Here is a 26,605-nt window from a genome sequence, read left to right on the forward strand (position 1 = left end):
GTGTTTGGTCAGCACCAGGTTCTGATTCGGCTTTTGTCTTGCTTCGTTTCATATTCAGATTCATTGATTTGGATTCAGCTTTTGTCATGTTTTCTTTCTCATTCAGATTCATTTTTAGCTCATCTGATTTTTAACAAAAAAAATGATGACTTATTGTCATCACTTGATCGGCATCGACGTCGCCTGGTTAAGTTTTATGTTTAGGTCAGCTTTTCTCCTAAACTATCAAAGCTATTACTTTAAAACTTGCAACACTTGTTCACCATCATCAGCTGACTCTGTACGGCAAGAAACGTAACTCCATCCTACTTTTTGCAAGGATTATGAATCTTTATGACCCCTTTTGGACTTGGAAAATATCAGGTTTCTTGGTTAAGTTTTATGTTTAGGTCAGCTTTTCTCCTAAACTATTAAAGCTATTGCTTTAAAACTTGCAACACTTATTCACCATTAAAAGCTGACACTGCACAGGAAGTACCATAACTCTGTATTGCTTTTTGCAAGAATTATGGCCCCTTTTGGACTTAGAAAATCATAGGTAGGTCAATATTTCTATTAAACAGAGACAAAAAATCAGATGAGCGTCTTCACCCACAAGACAGTACTCTGTTCTGATTTTGTGTTTTTAACGTTTTCTTCCATTTTCTTCTTAATTCGCTTAGATTTTGCTTTTGTCTTGGTTCTGGTCTTACTTGTGCCTTTCTTTGTACTTTGTAGTGTGCAGGTTTCCCATTTCCCTACAAGATCTTTTTTTTCACAGGACTGGTCACTAAATCATCTGTATCTCATGTGAAAATGATACAGTCTCTTTCAAGTATTCATCTGTTTCTTTAATGAACTCATGAGCAGCGTCACTAACGTGCTTGAGATCTGGTGATTTTTGATACCGCTGATTCTTAAACAATCCCGTCTGAGCAGTCAGGGCATCGGTAAGCTTCAACAGGAGAACACAGTTGCTTGCTGGTAATTGTAATAGGCAGCTTAAATTTCGTCCTGATTCACACAACGGTAATTTTCTGCAAAGTCCATTAATGGCACCACGCAGTCTTTGTTATATCCAAGGTCAAGGTCACCAAGGTGTTATACTTTGGTTATTTCTAAGGTTAAAGTTTTTCGGCAACCTTTGCTTATTTGTCATATCTTTGTTACTATTGCTTATATCTTATTGTAAGTTCACATAAATATTGTCCAGCGTACAGCCAAAGTATGCACAGGGGCTGGGCCTATTATACCATGGTCATGGTCACAAAGTTGTTATACTTGGAATTATTTTCATGTTAAATTTTTTCGAAAGCTTTGTTTATAGACATATCTTTGGTACTTTAAAAGATAATGACTTGAAATTAAAAATATTTCTTTATAATCATCATCTGCATGTGTGGTTACAATCCCCATAACTCTTATTTATTTTTGACAGAATTATGCCCCTTTCATACTTAATGTTTTTTGGCAATCTTCGCTTTCCTTTGCTTTTCTGTCATATCTTTGTTAGTATTGCTTATATCTTACTGTAAGTTCACATAAATATTGTCCAGCATACAAACAAAGTATGTGCAGGGGCTGAGCCCATTATATCCAAAGGTCAAGGTCACAAAGTTGTTATACTTGGAATTATTTTCATGTTAAATTGTCAGGACACAGGTGAACCTTACAAATTGCACATCCGTACACAGTTTCTTTCCTAATTCCCATTAATTTTGCTTTAGGAGGTATTTACACCATCCTTTTGGATGTGGTAATTTGCAGTTTATGTGGCCATTGATATTCTCTCCCTCAACAAGCCCAACCCTGTCCATTTCTTAGGCTCTGCGCTTCCTTTTGGAGAAGCCAGCTATGAGACCTTGCGCCAGCTCAATCCTAAAATCTAGATGAGTATACCTCTTCTTTGTCCTTGGGCGCCGTGGTGTTTCTTTATTCAAAATGTATGAATTTACAATTACACAGTTGATGAGAAACCAAAGCAGGTACCTCCACCACTTTTTGGAGTTACGTCCTATACTGTAATTTAGTCGCAGCTGGTCATGCTGGTCTACACCTCCCATGAAGCGGTTGTATGAATGCACAGAGGCAGGCTGATGAAGATTGACAACAGACACAGACTCGGACGCTTCTGTAGTACTAGTGTCCGATGCCAAGCTTATATCTGATTCAGAAAAACCCTCAAATTCTGACTCATCTGGATCAGTATCACTTTCAAAGATTTCAGGCCTTGATCTTTTCCTGGAAGCATAATTTTGTTAGTATACAACTGGTGAACTACTGTACTTCAACGTCATCGGTCACGCACCTACGTGTGTGCGATATGGGCAATTTAATTGGCTGCAGGATTGGGCCTTTACTTAAAAAAGTAACAACGTCATACTCATCCGGGCAACTTAGGCCTAATATCCGGGCTTTAGGCCATCCTTAAAAAATTGTTTATTGCAGTAACGCGACCGACTCACGAAAATCGCCGCGACTCAAACAATTTTTTAACCCAAAACTTGGAAAAAAAATTTTTCAGTGCCATGTTTTTATTCTTTCCTGTTTCGTTATTTCTTTTGGGTAACTGTTTGTATCGCTAAGTTTTCCTAGACAGTGTTCGTTGAGGTTCAACTACATGAATGATCCATATGACCGATAAGAAACAAAATATATGAATGTTACGCTTTCTGTATACCGCTAATTAACAAGTGACACAAATACGATAATAGGCTGCTCTTCTATGCATTGTTTATCAATTAACTTTTACACATTTATCAATAAATACCTTTGGCAATGACGGACATTATTGTACCAAATACAAACCGCGAGAAGCCCACGTGTCAGTTGGCGCGTGGCATGATTGACATTAGCCAGAAGCTAATTAATATACCAAGCTCGGCCTACTGCCATACTTCCGCTTATGGCGGCGAACAATATTGGAATTCACCGGGATTTTGATTGACAAGGGGCAGTACTTTCGAACTCGAGACGCATAAAAGAAAATTTCCTCGGGTCAAGCCGACGCATGGGACATTTTTTGTGCGGGTCAAATACGAGTTTTTCTTGATAAGTGCGAGTGAAAACCCAGAACCTCGGGTCTACCGAACGCCCTGCCGATTTCCTGATATATACTACAAAAAAATCATGCAAAAAGTTGTTTAGAAAATTCCACATGGACAAATCGTGGTACATAGTGTTATCTGTGCAATACTGCAGACATATTTAACCGAGTTTTAGATTTGTAAAATAATGATTTTTTTCGTATGTAAAACATCTGGAATAGATAATTTATTGGATATTGTTCTATCATAATTTCTCAAACAATTTTGCAAACAAATAATAATTTTAGTTTCGATCTTTTGTCGTTGCATTATCTTGTTAATCTGCCCCGAGGATAAAACTGCAGTGACACTGCACAAGTCACTTGGAAAGAGCACAATAAACGTCAAAAATATTAGACAAACAAAATATTCTTACCTGAAAATTTATTTATAAAAGTTAAACATCCTTTCAATGCAATGACCAAAACCAGCGAAAGAAATCCATAATGTTTACATTTCTAGATTTTCCTATTTAAGTGAAATTAAATTTCCATGGGTCCACTTTTTCCTATTTTTCAAAACCCAGACTTTAGAAACATATTATTATTACTGAAACTTTCTGTGACTTAAATAATGTAACTGAAATTCATGCAAATTTTTGACACCTGCCATCAGAAACTGGGTTTAACCTGTTTGACAACTGTTTCTTTTAATGTGTGCCGACAGTAGCAGATCAAAGAAGACATTAGCAGATCAAAGAAGAGTGTATTCTGTGTGATGTCATAGTGATGTCACTGCTATTGACATTTATCGCATAGTGCGGCAATTTTCCTTTGATCTTTGCAGCATGTTATACATAGTAACACACATTATTACTACAAAACTGTGCTGATATAGTGGACGCAACTTGACCCCGATGGTTGACCTTTGCATTATAATACATAATGAGGCACAACCTATTATTGAAAAGGAGTGTACGTAAAACACGAGCTGCACGAGAAAAAGGAAATATAATTTTGTGTAAATATAAATTAGTGTACTGGAAAGTTTTAATTGATCAAATGTAAGTATATATACTTTGATACTGCATTGTTTACAAACTAATTCCATATAAATATACACGGCTCCCCTAAGCACCCTTGATTTCTATAATGAAATAACCGATATGAATAATCAGCCTAAGGTCAACCATCGCGGTCAAGTTGCGTCTACTATATCTTACAAAACTGTTGCGATATATATCAACACGGAAATCTCTATGGAGTTTCATAAGAAAAAAAGTGTTCCGATATATATCAGTACAGTAAAACTGTTCCGATATATATCGGAACACTTTTTCTCTATTGAGGTCCTATCAAGGGAGTCTAATTTTTTTCCTTTCAAAGAAAAGATGATAATTTTTTTCCTTTCAAAGAAAAGATGATTTTAGCTCCAATTTACAGTTCACAGAGAAAGAATTGTCACAAACACCTACATTTATTAAGTAAAAGAATAAATAAACTAGAATATTTCTCCTTGGTAGTTATTGCCAAATTCAGAAATACATGAAATATATGAAATTCTGAGATTTCTCAAATGTTTCTTTTTCTTTGATTTTTTTTACAAACAAAACAACAAGTTTTACAATATGTCTGGCCAATGAAATGCAAAGATTTAAAACCAATGCAGAAATTTGTTGGGTACTTTTTATCTGGGGAACACATTTTCTAAAACAGAAGTTTTAGTGTTTCAGTCAGCGAGGCGCAGAAAGGGAATCAAAATAGTAAAAATAATAATAAACAAATTTAAATGAAAATAATATATAAATTTAATGATAAACTATGCGATAAAACAGTTATAATATGTAGTGCTTGTGTGTTACCAGGATATATCAGAGCTAGGGGTACATCTCGTTATTTTTCTCTTCACATATCTGTCTCGGCCTACCGGCCTCAACAATATGTGCAGAGAAAAATACCCTCAATGTACCCCTAGCTCTGATATATCCTGGTAACACACTCTCACACATACTATAACTATTACGTATTTAATTCAAGAAGTGACTGTGAAATGCTTTTATGGGTTTTTGTGTTTTGACTTTGAGTGCATTAGCACTGGGAGCTTGATTTTTTGCTGATATGGAAATAACCTGGCTTTTTAGCTCACCTGTCACATAGTGACAAGGTGAGCTTTTGTGATCACCCTTCGTCCGTCGTCCGTCGTGTGTCCGTGCGTCCGTGCGTCCGTCCGTGCGTCCGTCAACAATTTCTTTTCTGCACGATAGTGGTTTCATTTATGATTTTATTTTAACCAAACTTGCACACAACTTGTATCACCATAAGATCTCGGTTCCTTTCTTGAACTGGCCAGATCCCATTATGGGTTCCAGAGTTATGGCCCCTGAAAGGGCCAAAATCAGCTATTTTGACCTTGTATGCACAATAGCAGCTTTATTTATGATTTGATTTTTACCAAACTGGCACACAACTTGTATCACCATAAGATCTTGATTCCTTTCTTGAACTGGCCAGATTCCATTATGGGTTCCAGAGTTATGGCCCCTGAAAGGACCAGAATTAGCTATTTTGCCCTTGTCTGCACAATAGCAGCTTCATTTATGATTTGAATTTAATCAAACTTGCACAAAACTTGTGTTGCCATAAGATCTCAGTTCCTTTGTTGAACCGGCCAGATCCCCTAATGGGTCCCAGAGTTATGGCCCCTGAAAGGGCCAAAGTTAGCTATTTTGACCTAGCTTGTCTGCACAATAGCAACTTCATTTATGATTTGATTTTAACCAAACTTGCACACAACTTGTATCACCACAAGATCTTGGTTCCTTTCTTCAACTGGCCAGATTCCATCATGGGTTCCAGAGTTATGTCCCCTTAAATGTCCAGAATTGGCTATTTTGGCTTTTGCAGCCATATAGAGACTTCATTTATGGTTTTATTTGAAACAAACTTCCAAAATATCTTCGACAACAATAAATCTTGGATTCCATGACAAATCAGATCCAGTCATAGTTTCCAGAGTTATTTTATATCTGATTACCACCACTGATTGTAGTCAAAATGGATTTATATCAGTAAGTACTTACAGGACTTATTTGAAATTTCATTATTGTCATTAGTTGGACCGAGCCAATCAGGGTAAATAACTATGGACTGATTTTATTTCAGATTACCTCCCTTTATTTCAAATTAAAATGGGTATATCTCCGTAACTAATGAAGATACTGATCTGAAATTTCATTTATGTCATTAGATTTATTTGGCAGATCCTTCTTTTGTTAACTTACATTAATTTTCTTTTGAATTACTTCCCTTTTACGTTACTATAAATAGCCTATTATTAGTAACTTTTTTATTATTGGCCGTAGGGAAAAACCGAGACCACTTTTCTGTGGTACAACATGGATGGTACCTCCAATTTTTAGGTGTATTTTGACATATCTGTACCTTGTAAGAATTTTGTTTTTCTTTTTGGTTAAATTTCTTTCCTTTGTTGTTCCTGTTCTTTGGACTTAGATATTTTTTCTGAGGACCTTCTTGTCCTCAAGTGCAATGATAACAGGTGAGCGATATAGGGCCATCATGGCCCTCTTGTTTTTAATTGTATTCATATTCAGATTAGGCTTTTCTTGGTTAAGGCAATCATTGCAAGAGTGAAAAAAAACTTTAATTTGCAGTTTAATCACATTAGATTCACAAGGATAAGAAATTAGGTTTACACTGAAGGTAAAGAAAACAGAATCACTGATATTTTCAATGAATTTGTTATTTACTTTAAATCAATAGACTTAAACAAAGGCAGGAAATAATAATAATAAAAAAAAAATAAGTATATTTATGTCTCCCCCAGGAGACATAATGTTTTTGCCCTGTCCGTCCGTCCTTCCGTCCGTACGTCCGTACGTCACACTTCATTTCCGAGCAATAACTGGAGAACCATTTGACCTAGAACCTTCAAACTTCATAGGGTTGTAGGGCTGCTGGAGTAGACGACCCCTATTGCTTTTGGGGACACTCCGTCAAAGGTCAAGGTCACAGGGGCCTGAACATTGAAAACCATTTCCGATCTATAACTAGAGAACCACCTGACCCAGAATGTTGAAACTTCATAGGATGATTGGTCATGAAGAGTAGATGACCCCTATTGATTTTGGGGTCACTCTGTCAAAGGCAGGGCGTCAAGTTACCTATATTTACCTATATTTTCCTATATTTTAGCCCTCTACCTATAATAACCTATAAAATCCTATATTTTGCCAAAATACCTATAAATACCTATAATCTGGAAATTGTGTGGTAAGCAAGGAATACAAAGGTCATTCAGACCATTAAAAAAGAAGTAATTCTATGATAATTGAGTTTATAAATATGCTGTTACCTTTTAGGCATTGAAATTTGTATTCCTTTCAGGTGTAACGACCCTGCCCAGCCCAGCTTTAGTAAAGCTTTAAGTAATGGAAGCTCTTTTTTCAGTTTGAATATTTTCCATTTCTTAAAGCTTTCATGTCTGTAATTGATGCTGAAATTTTGTCCAGGGAGATGCATTTTGATGAAAATATGACTGTTAATATTGTGGATGAATGGAAGGTATATCAAACAGAAGATGATTTGAAAGAAGAAGATAGAATTGACCATTATTGGAGACAAGTGTTTGTGAAGAAGCTTGATAGTGGGCAGCTCAAGTACAGATTTTTACCCCAACTTGTCAAGAAAGCTCTGGTATTACCACATGGAAATTCAGAGGTTGAGAGAAGTTTGTCAGTGAACACTAGTGTAGTGACTAAGGACAGAGTTGCCTTGAGTGAGAAAACTGTTACTGCCATCAGAACTGTGAAGGACATAGTTAAGTTCAGTGATCCTGTAGATGTGCAACCTCACAAAATACCATTAAACAGTGAAATACTTCTGGCAGCAAAAATGGCCCATAACAAGTATAAACAGAGGATTGAGACAGAAAAAGAAGAAAGAGAGAAAAAGAAACAGGAGAGAGAGAAAGAAAGGCTTGAAAAGAAAAGACTGGAAGAACTTGCAACAGAAGAGAAGAATAAGACCTCCATGCTTGAAAAAGAAAAAACACTGCTTAAAAAAGAAATGGAGATTCAGACAAGGTTGACTGTAGCAGAGGAACTGTTAAAAGATGGGAACAAAAAGCTGTCTAAAGCTGTTGAAAGTAGTGACATGAAAGATGCTTCTGTAGCACAAATGATGATAGCAACAGCCACATCAAAGATAGAGGGTATAAAAAAGGAAATGGACAGGGTACGTGAAAACCAAAGGGAAGTTGAGCAGCAAAAGAGACAGTTACTGGTTAACAGACTAGATAAGTGCAGTTCTAAATCATCAAGCAAAGGAAAGAAACAAGAATCAGCCATATCAAGTTCCAAAAGCTCTGCCACTGCTTCAACAAGAACTTCAAAATCTGAACCAGACAAGCAAGCTGCCTCTTCTTCCAAGTCAAGTCCTTCATCAGAAAAGCATTCATCCAAGAGAAAGAATGAAGATAAAGAAACAGATGCCAAGAAATCCAAGAAGGTCTAATGTAACAATATTATAGGACCCTGGGTCAAGGGACTCCATGTGTTATCATGTTTACAGAGATCATGGTATTCATAAGTATGAAACTGTTGTAATTTTGTTCTGTAGATGGTTTGATTATAATTGTTTTCTTTTTCATTCATGTACAAATGCAGGCCCAACACAATATTTTATACTTGTATTAACAATGTACTGATATATGTTGTTAGCAATATGGCTTGGTTTGCCTAATTCCCTGTTAAACTGATTTGAGTACCAGTATTGGTAAGGTTTTGTCTGTTGGTGAATTAATAGTTTATTATGAAAGTAAGATATATGTTAAAATGTTATTTGTTTAAAATCATAAAAGTAGCCACTTTTTCTGTTCCTTTGTATTTTATGTTTAATAAAAGAGAGTGCTGGTAGGTGGTGGAGGAGGATAAAACACTTGTCTGACTTGTTTTCTTCATTATAAGCAACCTATATAATCCTATATTTCTGGCCCCCAAATACCTATATTTCAGGATCCTACCTATATTTTTGACTCCCAAAAGCACTTGACGCCCTGCAAAGGTCAAAGTCACAGGGGCCTGAACATTGAAAACCATTTCCGATCAATAACTAGAGAACCGCTTGACCCAGAATGTTGAAACTTCATAGGATGATTGGTCATGAAGAGTAGATGACCCCTATTGATTTTGGGGTCACTCCGTCAAAGGTCAAGGTCACAGGGGCCTGAACATGGAAAACCATTTCCGATCAATAACTAGAGAACCACTTGACCCAGAATGTTGAATCTTCATAGGATGATTGGTCATGAAGAGTAGATGACCCCTATTGGTTTTGGGGTCACTCCGTCAAAGGTCAAGGTCACAGGGGCCTGAACATGGAAAACCATTTCCGATCAATAACTAGAGAACCACTTGACCCAGAATGTTGAAACTTCATAGGATGGTTGTACATACAAAGTAAATGACCCCTATCGATTTTGGGGTCACTCCATTAAAGGTCAAGGTCACAGGGGCCTGAACATTGAAAACCATTTCCGGTCAATTACTTGAGAATCACTTGACCCAGAATGTTGAAACTTAATAGGATGATTGGTTATGCAGAGTAGATGACCCCTAACGATTATGGGGTCACTCTGTGAAAGGTCAAGGTCACAGGGGCCCGAACATTGAAAACCATTTCCGGTCAATAACTTGAGAACCACTTGACCCAGAATGATGAAACTTCATAGGATGATTGGTCATGCAGAGTAGATGACCCCTAACGATTTTAGGGTCACTCTGTTAAAGGTCAAGGCCACAGGGGTCTGAACATGGAAAACCATTTCCAATCAATAACTTGAGAACCTCTCGACCCAGAATGTTGAAACTTCATAGGATGATTGTTCATGCAGAGTAAATGACCCCTATTGTTTTTGGGGCCACTCCGTTAAAGGTCAAGGTCACAGGGGCCTGAACATTGATAACCAGTTCTGATCAATAACTTGAGAATCACTTGACCCAGAATGTTGAAACTTCATAGGATGATTGAACATGCAGAGTAGATGACCCCTATTGATTTTGGGGTCAGTCTGTTAAAGGTCAAGGTCACAGTGGCCTGTTCATGTAAAATCATTTTTTGGAAATAACTTGAGAACCACTTGACCTAGAATGTTGAAACTTAATAGGATGATTGGACATGCAGAGTAGATGACCCCTATTTATTTTGAGGTCACTTGATCAAAGGTCAAGGTCACAGGAGCCTGAACAGTGACTGGAGAACCACTAGGCCAAGAGTGTTGAAATTTAGCGGGATGACTGGACATGCCAAGTAGATGATCCCTATTGCAGCCAACCATCAGTGTCTCTTTGATTTTTGCTCCTGACCCCTATTGACTTCTTGCCTGTAGGACTTTGCATTGGGGGAGACATGCACTTTTTTACAAAAACATTTTCTAGTTAGTTCCATTTTCAACTTGCATGTCATGGCGCTATTAAAAATCTTTCCACGTTTTCCTAAAATCACTCCACCTCTCCCTAAAATCTCTCCACTTCTCCATAATCTTAGCTGAGGAAGAAATGACTTCTCCCTAAAATATTAGCATAGCTTAAGCCCTGAGTAAACAATGTAAAACAATTAAGTATTGTCTAAAAATTACATGATACATAGACTTTGAAGGAGTGTGGTGCTAGTAATCAGACTCAGGTCTACAGGGTAAAATATCAAAGATTTTGCTATGTACTTCAATGCTGTCCATTGGAGTAGGAATCCTAACGAATGTAATGTTTTTTTATTACCCCAACCAGTGCAAGGACATTCAAAAGGTCTGGCCAATTATTTTTGTTTAATATATTGATAATCTTAAATTTTTAAGTTTCATATGGAGATGATAAGATCTGTTTCTGACTGGTGTCAGGCTATCTGTTGTTTTTATTGTTATTAAAAAGGTGATATTAATATTAGTATTCATACTATGTGAAAACTACCACCCTTGCAGATATGTTACAATCAAGTTAGCATTCTACAGAGAAGTGTTAGTACCCAAAAGGTGTATAAACCAGAGTATTAAAAAGAAAATGCAGGTGTTGTACAATTAGCATACAAAAAAAAAAAAAAAAAAACACACTAAAACTTCTGGGTCGCGTTACTGCAAACAAACAATTTTTTAAGGATGGCCTTATGAACTATATTTTGTAGATGCAATCTTCGCTTTCTGGATACTACTTTAATGCAATATAAGATAAAGACTTGAAACTTAAAATGTATCTTTATCATCATCATCTGCATGTCTGGTAACAATCCCCACAACTCTGATTTGTATTTTTGAATGAATTACGCCCCTTTTATACTTAAATTTTTTACAAACTTCGTTTTCTGGACATAACTTTGGTACTATATAAGATAATGACTTGAAACTCAAAATATATCTTTATCATTATTATCTGCATGTGGTTTAACAATCCTAATAACTCAAATTAGTGTATTTGATGGAATTATGCCCCTTGGTGTATTTTCCTTTTAAAATAGAGGTCTATTATTCAGACATATATTCATTTTACTGTCAAATCCCTGAATAGTGGAGCGCGCTGTCTTACGGACAGCTCTTCTTTCTTTTACTATCTATATATGAGCCGCGCCATGGGAAAACCAACACAGTGGTTTTGCGCATCCACGTAGTCTGGTCAGGATCCATGCTGTTCGCATTAAAAACCTACTGCAATTAGAGAAACTATTTGTGGACAGCATGGATCCTAACCAGAATACATGGATCCATGCTGGTCGCAAAGCCATTTTTTGCTCATCTGATTTTTTGAAAAAAAAATGATGAGTTATTGTCATCACTTGAGCGGTTGTCGGCGTCTGCGTCAGCGTTGCCTGGTTAAGTTTTATGTTTAGGTCAGCTTTTCTCCTAAACTATCAAAGCTATTGCTTTGAAACTTGGAATACTTGTTCACCATCATAAGCTGACCCTGTATAGCAAGAAACATAACTCCATCTTGCTTTTTGCAAGATTTATGGCCCCTTTTGTACTTAGAAAATATCAGATTTCTTGGTTAAGTTTTATGTTTAGGTCAACTTTTCTCCCAAACTATCAAAGCTATTGCTTTGAAACTTGGAATACTTGTTCACCATCATAAGCAGACCCTGTACAGCAAGAAACATAACTCCATCTTGCTTTTTGCAAGAATTATTGCCCCTTTTGGACTTAGAAAATCAGTTTTCTTGGTTAAGTTTTATGTTTAGGTCAGCTTTTATCCTAAACTATCAAAGCTATTGCTTTAAAACTTGCAACACTTGTTCACCATCATAAGCTGACCCTGTATAGCAAGAAACATAACTCCATCCTGCTTTTTGCAAGATTTATGGCCCCTTTTGGACTTAGAAAATATCAGATTTCTTGGTTAAGTTTTATGTTTAGGTCAACTTTTTCTCTTAAACTATCAAAGCTATTGCTTTAAAACTTGCAACTCTTGTTCACCATCATAAGCTGACCCTGTACAGCAACCAACATAACTGCATCCTGCTTTTTGCAATAATTATTGCCCCTTTTGGACTTAGAAAAATCATTTTCTTGGCTGAATATCATGTTTATGTCAACTTTTCTCATAAACTATCAAAGCTATTGCTTTAAAACTTGCAACTGTTTTTCACCATCATAAGTGGACACTGTACGTCAAGAAACATAACTCTATCCTGCTTTTTGCAAGAATGATGGCCCTTTTTAGACTTAGAAAATCATGGGTAGGACAATATTTCTATTATACCAAAAAAATCAGATGAGCGTCAGCACCGGCAAGGCGGTGCTCTTGTGTTGGTTTTCTCATGGTTGTGGCTCAAAATATTTATCATGCATTTTAGGAAGTTGTACCTCATACATGTAAGGAAGTTGTATTATCTTTACATATGAGAAAGTTGTATTAACCCATTTCATTCTGGAACCAAATCAGATAACAATACCTGAATATCTGGGAATTTTTCCAATAACTGATAAGCCATAGGCTTTTTCGGGGGGTTACTCATTTCAGTTGGATATAACTAAATAATTATTGAAGAAAACATGTAACTTATATACATTTTATTAAAGAGGATAAAAATACCTATTCATCAATATAAATTTCATTGATATGTGTGAAAAAATAAATAAAAATTTTATTCATAGAAAAATATACAAATGTAAAAAAAAACAATGTAAAAACTGTTCTCACATTTTCAAACAAAAATTTATATATGATGCAATACTGATATGCCATATATGTGAATGTACAAAATGTGCAGAATTTTAAACTTTAAATAACACAGAAAATTTCATCTTAAAATTCCTTTTTTTATCACAGTTATATCCAAATCATGCACTCCATAGTTTATAAATCCATTTATATATACTATTACACTACATTCCATCAGCACTTTACACTTTTTACACTTTATTTCTCTATTTTTTTTATGAAATAAATCACTAAATTTCACATTCACGACACTTTCCTCGGCGCGCGTTATTTTTACAATATGTACACAATTCATGTTAGGCTTTTCTTAGCTTTTGTCTTCCTTCATTTATTTACACTAAAAATCTCCACACATTTATTTAAACTTGTTATTTCTCATTATTACACTAAGCAATTCCTCTCTGAATGTGCTCAGCAACACACTTTTTGCAGACCGCAACCCCACAAGTTTCACATCCCTGAAGAGTGTCAGTTACACGAGCCCCTGGGGCAGCTTTCCTTCTACAGTCCTTACATGATTTTTTTTTCTGGAAGAAACCAGCAGTTATCTTGTGCCTTGTTGGTGCTACAGCTTGCTGGTTCACTAGATTGCCCAGTGGTGCTTCTCGTAGGGGAGCGTAATCCCCGATCAAATCCTCAACCAAGTCCTCGACAAAGTCCTGAAACTGCGGCCATTCACGCTGAACAATTTCTGGGTGACAGTCCTTCGCCAAGACATAAGCATTGTAGGCTTCATGTGGTGTAAATGCACTCATGTACTTGTCATTCAGATAGTCAATCAGTGGTCTTATTTTCCTGAGCTTATCTGGCTGCTGGTCTGGTGCCTCGTCGTGCAGATGGAGATATCTCCAAATCAAGTTGAAGCGGTCCCTTGGCATCACAGAATTGAACGCTGTCTTGAACATTCTTTTGCTGACTCTCCAATAATCATTTCGTGAAGGTAGATGAAGTATCCCCATGATGAAAGTAAGTCCCAGAAATGCTTTCATTGTCGAACATCTACCGGCCGCCATCTTGGAGCAAAGGTTGGTGGTGGATTCCTCTCTCTCTGTTGTCTGGCATACCTGTTTGTTTCTCTAACTAATGTATTCCACAGATCATTCCCCCATAAAAGTTCAAAGTATTGTGCAGGCCTTGCTTCCTCAGGATTGTATCACCAACATGTGGAGAAGTTGTACCTCATAAATGTTATGGAAGTTCTGTTATCTCATACATGTGAGAAGGTTGTATTATCACCAACATGTGGGGAAGTTGTGTCTCATACATGTTATGAAGATCTATTATCTAATACATGTGAGAAAGTACTATTATCACATACATGTGGGAAGAGTTGTTTTATCTCAAATTTGTTAGGAAGTTGAATCTCATTTGCGAAGTTGTTTTCCGTATATCATAACTACATGCTAGAAAGTTAATATGTTTTCTCACACATGTCTGGAAGTTGTATCTGAAGAATGTGAGGAAGTTGTGCCTCACACATGTTAGGAAGTTCTATTTTTTCATACATTAGGGGAATTTGTATTATTTCAAGCATGCAAGGAAGCTGAATCTCATGTGAGGAAGTTGTAATAAGTACTGGTAATGGTATAGAATGAAGACAAATGGCAGCCATTAAATCTGTAAAATACTGTATTTACTGATCAAATAAACATTCAAACGTTTTACATTATTTATTTACACACTGTGTTTACATAACGCTTTCAGTTTTCATGGTTCCCCACATATAAATTTCATTTAATGGAGGTAGAATTTTGTGACAAATAGTTACAAACATGTTATATACATTTCTAACAAATTAGACTAAATAATAATAATAATAATAATAAAGACTTTATTTATAGAGGCAACACAGGTAGGTCTAGCCCAATCTTCCCTGTGAGCCTCATACAAAACACATACTTACAACGGTACAAAATGAAACAAAACAGAGGTTGATAATGACAATCACATGGTATTTACATGTAAACAATCTTATTATAGAGAGACCAAAAAAAAAAAAAACTTTATAATAGATGAAGAGATGCTTCATGACAAATTTTTAAACAAGGGAAATAGATATAAACATAACATCTCACAATTTCGATGACTGTACAAAACAACAACATAATAAAGTCATCATAGACAAAATTTGGAATAATTACTTTACAAAAATTTGAATATGACACTTTAATATTATTGCTTTATAAATGGATATTTATATTTGTAAAATAAATATGCTGTTTTTTTACTGTTATCTTATATTTCAACAATGCAATGTTGATAATAAAAATAAATATATATGTTCTGCCTGTTGCAGTCAGTTTACCCTAGACACAGGTTCAATAAAGTTAAAACGAGAGGTGGCTTAACTTCAGTTCTTTTATTGAGGTTCGTGTCATTGATGGTAAAAGCTGAAAGTATACAAAGAAGCAACATTCAATACCTTGCCAGATCTGTTAACATACAAGACAACTATTAAATGGATTTATCAATGAGGAGGTGCGAAAACCTTATGTACGAAACACCTTGGGTGCGTTGGTCTACAGATCGCGGGGTCGCGAGTTCGATCCTCGGGCGGGGCGTATGTTCTCCGTGACTATTTGATAAACGACATTGTGTCTGAAATCATTAGTCCTCCACCTCTGATAATTCATGTGGGGAAGTTGGCAGTTACTTGCGGAGAACAGGTTTGTACTGGTACAGAACCCAGGAACACTGGCTAGGTTAACTGCCCGCCGTTACATGACTGAAATACTGTTGAAAAACGGCGTTAAACCCAAAACAAACAAACAAACGAACATGACAAAAAAGGATGAAATTTACGCCTAAAAGACAATATAATAGTTGACTACAATACATTTTAAGAAAAATATTAATATTAAAGATAGTTCAAAATAATACAAACACTGTTGTGCCTATGAGAAATCTTGGCTTTAAAAGGAATTTTCGATGTGTAGTGAAAACCACCTGCCTTTTACGAGTTCTGGCTAACAACTAACAAAAAATATCGCTATTGTCTACTAAAGTAGTATAGAACAGAATAGAATCAGTTGTTCCATATACCGTAGGTCCCTACATCGTTGGGTACCCAGCACAATATATCTCCACCGGTGGTAAACGCGCAATCCAATTCCCGCCGGGAATACGCTAAAAATGGGTTGCGAAATGTCCAGTGCTGGTTTTGCGCGTAAATATAGACAAAATTGAGGTATGTGAAGTTATGATTTTGCTTAGTATGAGACAAGAATAAATTTTCTCGAAAAAAGCGAAATGCTATTCGACACAAATATGATAATACATCATATGTGTAAAATATTTGGTTTGTAATTTATGATTCAGCTCTATTATCACAAAAACTCAGGTGATACCAAGCTTGAAAAAACTATGAAATCAACAAAAATGGAAGTTTCTGACCTCATATGCCTAATCTGAGAACATCAGATGCTTTTTATGATAACTCAACTGTTATAAAGTAACGAATATAAAAATTATTTGCTTCAAATTCTGCTTATGGGGACATAATTGACAAAAATCATTGGGAATGGGGTTGCGCACCGGGAATGGAATGGCTCGTATACATCATAATGTATATAATGTATACGTGCAACTCCATTCCCGGGGCGCAACCCCATTCCCGATTATTTTTTGCCAATGTTTTCCCCAAAAGCAACATTTCATTCAAGTGTATGTAATATTCATGACTGTTTTACACCTGTTTGATCATTAGAAGCGTCACATTTCCAGAAAGAGTTAGAAAATTTGCATTTTTCATGACTCCATGCATTTTTGACAGTTAGAGCCAGCAGAGTTTTTGTGATAACATAGCTGATTCTTAAAATAATAAGTTGGTATTTCACGCATATGATCTTTATTCATTTTTGCGTCGAATAGCATTTTGCTTTTTTCGAAAACACTCATAAATGTGTCATTATTTACAAAAATAAAAACCCACCTACCTCGATTTTGTATATATTGATGCGCAACACCAGCACCGGAAGTCGCGCAACCCATTTTTAGCGTATTCCTAGTGGGAATTGGATTGCGCGTTTACCACCCGTGATCTCTCTCTACTATCCTGTTAGAAATTTTTTTTAAACCTTTCTCATAAAACTTTATACATGAATGCAGTTATGCCAAAAATAGAAAATATATTTTCGAAAATGTGAAATACATTCTCCTACCACTAAACTCCTAAACCTGAAAAATGTCTGACATCTCAGAACTTTTGATATTTGGACATAAAATTTTAAGTAGCCAATGCATACGATTATACAGTTACTTGAATGATCAAAAATTCATGTATAGGGATTAATCGGCCATATGTTTATCCATCATCAATGATACTTTAAAATGCAAAAATGATACTATAATATACAGTAGTCATCCATTTGTCAAACAAATGTTTGTTTTTACAACGACATGTTTGTTATTCAGATAAATAGCTGTTCAGTCTTCACTCGAGAGATACAGTTCTCCTTGCCTTCTTGCATGCTGCACAATACCACTTTCCTTTCGGTGTCCTTTTCACTCTAACACAACTTTTGTTGTACCACCCCACAGCACAAGACTCACTGTCACACCCTATTGCATGGTCACCATTTTTCTTTCCATTACACATACACTTAATTTCATCTTCCTGCACTGAAAGTATTTGTTTCCTTGAGGACTCCACACGCCTGGACACTATTTCTGGGCCTATAACATGCTTATAAACAAGCAGTAGCTTCTGAAGAAGTTGTTCGAGAAACAAGGTGTCTTTCTTCACGTCTTGTACCAGCTTAGGTGTCCACACTATGAATACACAATCTTCAGTTCCGTACACGTGCATTTGAAGCTGACTTTGGTCATAATATCTGTGGTCCTGTTTTATCTGTAGGTTTTCATCTAAGTATTCACAATTGTGCAGTTCATCCTGTGAGTCTATGTCTCTTAATTTATAGGGGCATTTCACTTCAACAGTTCTCAAATTATGACATTCACACGACACTAATCCATCTGCTGAAGCCCCAATAAAATGGTGATCTTTTGACAGTCTCAATCTGGGCGTTAAAACACTAAATCCTTCATGATTGTCTTTCACAAGTTCTGTAAACTCCTGTAGAGCAATGCTCTTATGGTCATTTCCCCACTTAAGTGAAGGGACATTGGAAATATATTTCCCTGCAGTTGTTACTTTCATTATGGTTGATGCAGCCGGTTTGTCAAGGGACAGATTTGCTACTTCATTAGCTATACTCGCAGTTATTCTGCCTTGCCTTAATTGCTTCCAGTTCACTGATGCGTACTGGGCTCTCATACTTTTCTCAATAAGGTTAATTGTTTCTGCACTGTACTTTATGTTCATAAGACTTGTGACTTCACTTTCTACATCAGTTATATTATGTTTATAGAAATTCCTTAATGAATTTGGAAGCGTCAATTTTTTCGGAACTACAGCTTTATAATGAAACTTATCATGAAATTTGTTGAACAGACTTTTAAAGACCTATTAGCACCTTTTCACACGGAGCATTTTCCTTCATTTTTTATCCCCCCGCCAAAGGCGAAGGGGATATTAGAAATGCTCTCCGTCCGTCCGTCCGTCCGCAACGATCTTTGTCCGGAGCATAACTCCAAAAGTACTGGAGGGATTTTCTTCAAACTTCATACACTGATAGAACACATTGGGAGGAAGTGCAGTGTGCAAGAACAATAACTCTACCTTGCCTATTTTTTTAGTTATTCCCCTTTATCATATTTTCTTAAAAAATTTGTCCAGAGCATAACTCCAAAAGTACTGGAGGGATTTTCTTCAAACTTCATACACTGATAGAACACATTGGGAGGAAGTGCAGTGTGCAAGAACAATAACTCTACCTTGCCTATTTTTTGAGTTATTCCCCTTTATCATATTTTCTTAAAACATTTTGTCCGGAGCATAACCCTAAAAGTACTGGATGGAATTTCTTCAAACTTCATACACTGATAGAACACATTGGGAGGAAATGCAGTGTGCAAGAACAATAACTCTACCTTGCCTATTCTTTGAGTTATTCCCCTTTATCATATTTTCTTAAAACAATTTGTCCGGAGCATATCTTTTTCATGCATGGAGGAATTTTGATATATCTTGGCACAAATGTTTACCACCACGAGGCGGAGTGTCATGCGCAAGAACCAGGTCCCTAGGTCTATTGTCAAGGTCACACTTAGAGGTCAAAGGATACAAGAATGAAAACCTTGTCCGGAGCATTTCTTCTTCATGCATAGAGGGATTTTGATATAACTTTGCACAAATGTTCACCACCACGAGACGGAGTGTCATGCGCAAGATCCAGGTCACTAGGTCTGAGGTCAATTTCACACTTAGAGGCCAAAGGTCAGATACAAGAATGACTTTGTCGGAAGCATTTCTTCTTCATGCATGGAGGGATTTTGATGTAACTTGGCACAATTAATTATACACCACCATGAGACAAAGTGTCATGCGCAGTTCCCTTCTTTAGAATTACTTCCCTTTGTTGTTACTATAAATAGCTTTTATTGTAACGTTTTCATTACTAGTCGTAGGGAAAAATCGAGACCACTTTTCTGTAGTACAACATGCATGCTATATCCAATTTTGAGGTGTATTTTGACCAATTTCTACCTGATAAAGATTTTTGTGTGGACTTGCATTTTTTTTTTTTTTTTTAAGATTAACTGATGCGGACCACAACTAAACGGTTCTTCAAAGCTTTCCCCAAAATTAATACTTTCAGACACTAACTTGCCAGGAACTTTAGCCTTCAATTATAATATGCCCGGCGGGGGGATTAGCCATGTGTAACATGGCTCTTGTTCCTTGTAGAAAGGAATTTCAGAAATGGGACTTGGTGTCACTTTTTTCATAAAGTCATTGTTCCGCCGGCAAGGTTCATCTGTGCATGCTCTATCGCACAAGCCTAGTCTAACAGCAGCTTCTACTTTGAAGAGCAAAGCAACTACATGAGAACAGGATTCTCCCAATCTGAAATTGTGAAAAGAAAAAATAGATTTAAGTTTCATAGTTTCAGGTCAAATATTTCCAAAGTTATGAAGCAAAAATTTCAATATTTATGTAGTACCCTAGACTGGGACCATTTCTTGGTTAATTGGATCCAATTCAATTACTCGGTGAAACAGGTTTCAATTTTGCAAAACTGCTCATCGCTCTTAAGATTAAATATCACGTCTTTTGTATATTTCTAATTTCTTTTTTCTAGGAATACTTGTTTATCCAGCGAAATATATACAACTGAAAATTCATCTTTACATGCTTTATAGTTTTCGTTCGGACTACCGGAAACAGATTTACAGCTGATCAATGTGTTACAAATCAGTTTTGATGTGTTATCTGAATATGAGGAATGTTTCATCTTGGTGTATTTTATGTTTATTGGATTGTTATACCCCCACCAAACATGTTTGAGGGGGGTATATAGGAGTCAGTTTTGTCGCGTTTGTCGCGTCCCGTCGCGTCGCGTCCCGAAATCTATTATCTCAGTTATTACCAAATGGATTTGATTCAAACTTAAAATACATGTTCCACCTTATCACCCACATCATGTGACACAAGGTGCATAACTTTTGACACCAAGTTTTCATGAATTATGTCCCCTTTTACTTAGAATTTAAGGTTAATTTTGTTGTATTTTCACTATATCTCAGTTATTACTAAATGGATTTGATTCAAACTTAAAATAGATGTTCCACCTCATCACCCACATCATGTGACATAAGGTGCATAACTCTGACACAATTTTTTTTATGAATTATGCCCCTTTTTACTTAGAATTTAAGGTTGATTTTGATGTATTTTCACTTTATCTCAGTTACTACTAAATGGATTTGATTCAAACTTAAAATAGATGTTCCACCTCATCACCCACATCATGTGCCCACATCATGTGACACAAGGTGCATAACTCTTACACCAAGCTTTCATGAATTATGTCCCCTTTTACTTAGAATTTAAGGCTAATTTTGTTGTATTTTCACTATATCTCAGTTATTACTAAATGGATTTGATTCAAACTTAAAATAGTTGTTCCACCTCATCACCCAGATGATGTGACATAAGGTGCTTAACTCTGAAATAAATTTTTTATGAATTATGTCCCCTTTTACTTTAAATTTAAGGTTGATTTTGATGTATTTTCACTATATCTCAATTATTACAAAATGGATTTGATTCAAACTTAAAATAGATGTTCCACCTCATCACCCACATCATGTGACACAAGGTGCATAACTCTGACACCAATTTTTCATTAATTATGCCCCTTTTTACTTAGAATTTAAGGTTAATTTTGATGTATTTTCACTATATCTCAATTACTACTGAATGGATTTGATTCAGACTTAAAATAGATGTTCCACCTCATCGCCCACATCATGTGACACAAGGTGCATAACTCTGACACTATTTTTCTTGAATTGTGTCCCCTTTTACCTAGAATTATATGTTAATTTTGATGTATTTTCACTATATCTCATTCTGATTGGCTTAGAGCCAAAGGGAAGTAACCTTTTTTAACCTTTGTACTGAGTTTCTTCCCATTAAATTCCAGGAATTAGTCTATTTTTAGAAATCCTATTTTTAGATTTTCAATCTTTTTTATTATAAGTCCTATGTAAAAAGTAAAAACATTTTTCCGTGGTAACATGGGTCGGTAAGACACTTCTTTGTATTCACTTTTAGTGTATCTCTAATATTAGAGATTTAATATATTTACTAGTATTACTATACTAGTATTATACTAGTATTACTTATATGTGGAAGCCCAGGATGAAGTACTCCAAAGTATTTTTAAGATTCCTTATGGTTGCCATTCTTCTGTGACAAGACCGTATGGTGGGGGTATGAGTCACTCCTGTGACAGTTCTAGTTCACAATGTTGACAGATTTATCATTAACCACAAAGTTCAGTTTTTCAATCAGCTTTGACCTAAAATACAGATGACATTGGCTGGCATATATGTCCTGTTTTTAGCTTACCTGAGCATGAAAGTGCTCAAAGGTGAGCTTTTGTGATTGCCCTGTGTTCATCGTCATCCGTTGTCACTTGTCTGTCATCAGCAATTTGAGTGTTAACACTCTAGAGGTCACAATTTTGGCCCAATCTTAATGAAACTTGGTCAGAATGTTACTCTCAATAAAATCTTGGATGAGTTCGATATTGGGTCATTTGGGGTCAAAAACTAGGTCACCAGGTCAAATCAAAGGAAAAGCTTGTTAACACTCTAGAGGTCACAAGTTTGGCCCAATCTTAATGAAACTTGGTCAGAATGTTACCCTCAATAAAATCTTGGATGAATTTGATATTGGGTCATCTAGGGTCATAATCTAGGTCACCAGGTCAAATCAAAGGAAAAGTTTGTTAACACTCTAGAGGTCACAAGTTTGGCCCAATCTTAATGAAACTTGGTCAGAATGTTACCCTCAATAAAATCTTGGATGAGTTTGATATTGGGTCATCTAGGGTCAAAATCTAGGTCATCAGGTCAAATCAAAGGAAAAGCTTGTTAACATTCTAGTTTCACAATTTTGTCCCAATCTTAATGAAACATGGTCAGAATGTTACCCTCAATAAAATCTTGGATGAATTCGATATTAGGTCATTGTGGGTCAAAAACTAGGTTGCCAGGTCATTTCAAAGGAAAAGCTTGTTAACACTTTAGAGATCACAATTTTGGCCCAATCTTAATGAAACATGGTCAGAATGTTACCCTCAATAAAATCTTGGACGAGTTCGATATTGGGTCATCTGGGGTCAAAAACTAGGTCGCCAGGTCAAATCAAAGGAAAAGCTTGTTGACATTGTAGAAGTTACATTTATGACTGTATCTTCATGAAACTTGGTCCCCTGCTTAGCTCAATGGATTGCGGGGTCGCGAGTTTGATCCTCAGGCGGGGCGTATGTTCTCCGTGACTATTTGATAAACGACATTGTGTCTGAAATCATTAGTCCTCCACCTCCGATTCATGTGAGGAAGTTGGCAGTTACTTTTGGAGAACAGGTTTGTACTGGTACAGAATCCAGGAACACTGGTTAGGTTAACTGCCCGCCGTTACATGACTGAAATACTGTTGAAAAACGGCGTTAAACCCAAAACAAACAAACAAACAGAATGTTAATCTTGGTGATCTCAAGGTCCATTTTGAATCTGTCTCATGTAAGATCAAAAACTAGGTCACCAGGTCAAATCAAAGGAAAAGCTTGTTAACACTGTAGAGGCCACATTTATGACCATATCTTAATGAAACTTGGTCAGAATGTTAATCTTGGTGATCTGTAGGTCAGGTTTGAATCTGGGTCATGTGGGATCAAAAAACTAGGTCACAGGGTCAAATCAAAGGAAAAGCTGGTTAACACTTTAGAGGCCACATTTATGACCATATCGTAATGAAACTTGGTTAGAATGTTAATCTTGATGATCTTATGGTCAGTAAGTCAGGTGAGCGATACAGGGCCTTCATGGCCCTCTTGTTTCTTCTTCTTTGGGCTAAGTTGTCGTTCCTGAGCTTGACTCTCCTTCACCTTTTCCGTTAAAACTCTTTCTCCTTTTTTTCCTGAAGATGAACTTTCATTCAGTTCATAAGTGTAAAGTTTCTCTGGTACCCTGTCACAATCACCCCTTGTCTTTGCTTTCAGGACAGCACTGTATACCTGAGTGGCAAATTTCTGGAGGTAACTCTGGCATTCTGAAGATACAATGTTATAATTCAGTACTGCAAGAGGAAGTGTTAAATAATGTTTGGTCTTTACATGCCAGACTATCCCCCTTTACATTCTGATCTTCATTATCATTGGAAAGTATGGCAAATAAATCAAATTATGCTGATCTTGAACTTTACCCTACTGCTCATACACAAAAGGCCTTTGAAACACTCGTTCCTTTATGAAAATTATTTGATTCAAACATTCTGACATTCCCTTTTTAATATTTATTAAAGATATGCATGTACTACTCGAGACTTAAATTTTATATGAACAAAAAATGCGTATTAACAGTACTAAGAAATGGGTTAAATATCAGTACACTATGCATGTACAGTTAAACATAGGTTAAATTTGCACTGCTATTTAACAAGAACTGTCTGTTGACAATGTGCTCAACTATTTGAACATTGACAGAACTATACGGTCAAAATATTACCAGAGGTTTTCAGACAAAAGAAAAAGAATAGATAAGACAAACAATGAACCTGCATTTATGGATTTTGATATGTCTTGCACCATATGACAATGTGTGACCATGATGTTAAGCAAATGTTCAAAGTTTTCAAGCCATATATCAGACAATTAAAGACAAAATATTGAATGGTATGCAAAATTTAACTAATTTCTATGTCAAAAAGGGTCATAACTGAACTAAAGTCCTTGTCTTGTCCTAGGTATTTAGACTATGATGGTAAATAAGTGGTAAAAATTCCAAAGCCATTTAAAAAACACAGATTAGGCAAAATATGAACTGGTAAGAAAAAACTTAACTGATTTCCGACTCCAAAAAGGGCCATAATTCAGCCAAAATCCTTGACAAAGTTATGTCTTGTTTACAGATGGGAATCATGAACATAAAAATAAGTGTTAAAAGTTTCAAAGCAACATGTCAAATAGTTTTGACAAAACATGGACTTGTATGAAAACCGAACCAATTTTTTTTTATTTGGGATGCCAGTAAGTGCTTTTTTTATTGCGCCTTGAAAGCAATATTTCGGCACTTTTAAACAAAGCAAAAGATGAAATTTACTGCAGAAAAACTGATATGGCTGATTATGGCCGATATTATGCCCGGTCTAAAATGTGGTCCGGCAGCTGTGGGTAATGGTACACAAGTGTTGAAAGTTTCAAAGCTTTATCTCAAAAGACTTTGTCTAACTGTGGACTGGTACGAAAAACTTAACCAAGGTGAGACGCCCATGCCCGATGCCTACGCCATGGTGAGTAGGATAGCTGTACTTATTCTTCGAAAACTCAAGCATAAAAACAAATCAGCCTCATCTCCAAAGAGGTTTGTAGATCCATGAACTCTCACACCATTGTGGTTCAAGCAGATTACTTTCGCAGTGCCGTACTGCCCCTCGTCCATCATACCACAGTCACACATACGGTGCGGATAGCTACGGATAGAAACGTAGTAATCCGTACCTGAGCCGTACGGACTGGTACGGATTGATATGGGTTACTACTTTAAGGTACAGCTCAGGTACGGATAATACGGATTACTATGTTTCTATCCGTGGCTAGACGTAGCTATCCACGCCATATGTGTGACTTGGGTATTAGAGTGAAGATTGTGATTAAATGTCTAAATATTTCTTCTTGTTCCCTTCCTACATTTTGGCAGAAAAGCTCGCTCGCTTTAGAGCGCAAATGCAATATTGTTAAAGCATTGTCTATTTTACTTTGTGTACTGCAAAGACATGATTTTATCTGTACCACCCCATTTCATGTCGACCAGGTACATCAGCTAAGATCCCCATTGACTTGTGTCTGTCTTTCTTGCTTTAGATACCTTATGGTAAGTTGTTTTCTTTGTTCTTTCTTTTTCATTGTTCTTCTTTCAGGGTCTGTCTTTTTATACGCCCGTTTGAAAAACGGGGCATATTATGGGAACGCCCCTGGCGGGCGGGCGGGTGGCAGGCGGCGTCCACAGACTTTGTCCGGAGCATATCTTCTACATGCATGAAGGGATTTTGATGAAACTTGGCACAGTTGTTCACCATCATGAGACGGAGTGTCATGCGCAAAAACCAGGTCCCTAGGTCTAAGGTCAAGGTCACACTTAGAGGTCAAAGGTCAAATTCAAGAATGACTTTGTCCGGAGCATTTCTTCTTCATGCATGGAGGGATTTTGATGAAAGTTGGCACGATTGTTCATCATCATGGGACGGAGTGTCGTGCGCAAGAACCAGGTCCCTAGGTCTAAGGTCAAGGTCACACTTAGAGGTCAAAGGATACAAGAATGAAAACCTTGTCCGGAGCATTTCTTCTTCATGCATAGAGGGATTTTGATATAACTTGGCACAAATGTTCATCACCATGAGGCGGAGTGTCATGCACAAGAACCAGGTCCCTAGGTCTAAGGTCAAGGTCACACTTAGAGGTCAAAGGATACAAGGATGAAAACCTTGTCCGGAGCATTTCTTCTTCATGCATAGAGGGATTTTGATGTAACTTGGCACAATTATACACCATCATGAGACGAAGTGTCATGCGCAATTCCCTTCTTTAGAATTACTTCCCTTTGTGGTTACTATAAATAGCTTATATTGTAACTTTTTCATTACTAGTCTGAGGGAAAAATCGAGACCACTTTTCTGTAGTACAACATGCATGCTACATCCAATTATGAGGTGTATTTTGACCAATCTCTACCTGGTAAAGATTTTTGT

The sequence above is a fragment of the Mercenaria mercenaria genome, chromosome 13, assembly GCF_021730395.1.
Source record: "Mercenaria mercenaria strain notata chromosome 13, MADL_Memer_1, whole genome shotgun sequence".
NCBI classification, from domain to species: domain Eukaryota; kingdom Metazoa; phylum Mollusca; class Bivalvia; order Venerida; family Veneridae; genus Mercenaria; species Mercenaria mercenaria.